Source organism: Triturus cristatus, chromosome 7, assembly GCF_964204655.1.
Source record: "Triturus cristatus chromosome 7, aTriCri1.1, whole genome shotgun sequence".
Taxonomy (NCBI): Eukaryota; Metazoa; Chordata; class Amphibia; order Caudata; family Salamandridae; genus Triturus; species Triturus cristatus.
The window spans coordinates 362,638,101-362,640,806 of record NC_140590.1 but is presented as its reverse complement, the minus strand read 5'-3'; the positions used below and the strand labels follow the sequence as shown (position 1 = coordinate 362,640,806).

General features: G+C 46.9%; 1 pseudogene; it reads left to right on the top strand.

Moving 5' to 3' along the window:
* The first annotated feature begins 942 nt into the window (after nt 1-942).
* LOC146809679 (ADP-ribosylation factor-like protein 15 pseudogene) lies at nt 943-1,939 on the top strand (annotated as a pseudogene).
* Nucleotides 1,940-2,706: the final 767 nt, after the last annotated feature.

Genomic DNA, 2,706 nt, shown 5'->3' with positions numbered 1-2,706 from the left:
TCCTGTAAGAGCGGTGGGAGAGAATGAAGGAAGAAAATGTGTAGAAAAAAGGAATAATGTGGAAACAAGAGGTTGCAGAGTAAATGAATCGGATGATGATGTATTGGATGATGTGTTTTATAAAAATCCACCACCGTACCGACCAGAACCAGAAATGTTGACACCAAATGCCCCAATGAGAGAAACATTACGAATTATCAAGACTGAGACTATGTCACCAGATTTAGAAAAGAGAAACTCCATCAGAGAAGTAGAAAAGAAATCGGAGAATAGAATAGATAGTGAAAATTCAGCAGAATTGGCCAAAACAACTCTAGAATTAACAGAGAAAATAAGAGAATTAACTAAGAATCTAGAAGCTGTAACAGTTCCAGTGACCATAGGTCCAGTAATGCCCATTTTTGAGAAACAAAAAGATAACGAACATTGCTTGACGGTACCATACCGGAACAATAATGTGGTTGAGAGTCCAGAACAGGGTCAAATTGAAAATTCATGGGGACCGACAATAAATATGTTTGAACCAAATGTTTCAAATAATCCCTTTATAAATCAGAATTATTCTGAAAGGAGTAGAACGACAGTAGAAACTTTGTTGGAACCCCAGAGAAATCCAGAGCAGAGTAGCGTAGAAAACCCGGTAGGACCGTCTGTGGAAGAACTGAGTGAATGGTTAAGAGGTTTGCAGAGACAAGATGAAGAATCCCAGTCAATAGATGTGGCTAAATTACGGATGGTATTGGAAGAATTAATTGTAGGGACTATTCCTGTAGAAAAATTCAAAATTTATCAGGATGAGGAGCTGTTATTCCTATGCAAAAGCGTGACATGGAGAGCGAAGAATCTGCCTGAAAGACTAGGAGAAGTTGCGAATGAAATGGGTATAGATATTGATAAGGTAAAAGCCTTGCAGAAACCATATCGAGTTGATTTTACTGACCAGCTTCCTCCCCACTCGGGTGCAATAGCTCTTGGTGTGTGTCTGACTGAGTGCACGCTAAGGGAACCAGGCGGGGGTTCTTCCAGTGTACCTGCCCCTTCCTTTGTCGCTGCTTGCTGATCCCCAGGCCGAGGAAAGGACAAGGATCGGGAGCAGAATCGGGCGGAGGGCGTCCTGCCTACTGCACCAACATACAGTGCTGCAGAAGTAGGAGGCGGCAGCACAGGGATCCGCTGATCACACCCACCTCCCATTGTAAAGGAGTGCAGGGCACAAACTAACCTGCGGCAAGAGCCGGCTGCTGCTTTCACTACATGTGTACATGGATTATCTGACTATGTCTGAATGTATCCAGATCTCATGTGCTGTTTGTAGAATTGGCATTTACACGTGTTTTAGAGCGCTTTGCTGCAAGGGACCACCGCCTCCGCGACCAGAGTATGATTTGGTTTGTATAAGCCTTACTGGTGCTGGCAAGTCAAGCTTACTCTCACAACTGTGCTCGGAAAGTGCAGACAACATAGTGCCTACTACACGTTTTAGCATTAAAGCTGTACCATTCCAAAATGCCATCTTGAATGTAAAAGAACTTGGAGGAGCTCAAAATATCCGAAAATACTGGAGCCGATACTATCAGGGATCTCAAGGGGTGATATTCGTGCTCGACAGTGCATCTTCTGAAGATGATTTAGAAACTTCCAGAAACTAGTTACATTCCGCCCTTCAGCATCCGCAGTTATGCACCTTGCCATTTTTAATCCTAGGAAACTACCAGGACAAGCCAGCTGCTCGCTCAATTCAAGAGATCAAAAAATATTTCGAACTGGAACCGCTAGCAAGAGGGAAGCGGTGGATTTTGCAGCCCAGCTCCCTGGATGACATGGAATCCATGAAGGAGAGTTTTATGATGTTTATACAATTGCTAGAAGAGAAAGACCTCGAACCTATACAAATGTGACAAGTCCAGAGAAAAAGACTGACTGTCGAACCATGCACCTGGTGCACATTTGAAATCAAATGTACTTTATGTTTAAAACGTTTTATTGAGACAAAACAAACCATGGGGGAGGGGGATAGGAGGGCAGGATACATGGAATACAGTCAAAGAAAAAGGGTGCAACTCCAGAGGGTTGGCAATAGGTAGCGCGGTGGGTCAGGGGGAAAAACACAGTAAATGAAGGCTAGAAATACAAGCTGTGGAATCCCCGCACGCGTATCCGGCACCCCAAATCTAAACAATAAAAACCCCCCCATCAACACCTCAATAGAACACAATCCCCCCCCCTCCCATCCCCCATCCTCCCAGTAACGAAACAACAACACTCCCCCCCCCCCCCCCGTCCTATGGTCCCGCATCAGAGTAATCCTAACCAGGAAGCCCCGCACCCCCCCCCCCTCCCCGGGGGGTCCCCGTTTCACATGTAAGCTAGTCCGCCGGGGTCACCGGCGGCGTCAGCCTGAGCAGCCTAAGATACCTCGGGCAGGTGAGCTCCCGGAATTCAGTGGACAGCAGCGCTAGAAAGGGTTGCCACAGCTCTTCAAATTGGTCTATCTCCCCCGCAACCGTAAGCGACAGCTTCTCCATCCCCAGCACATGCCAGAGCCTATGCAACCAACCGGTGATGGAGGGGACGGTGGTTGTGCGCCAGTGGATTAGAATGTTCTGAACCGCAGACCCCAGCGCGATTGCGATCTGCCTACCCCTACGGGACTTCAGTGGGTACATTAGGTCATTGGGGAGGCCCAACAGGACATACGCCGGGAGT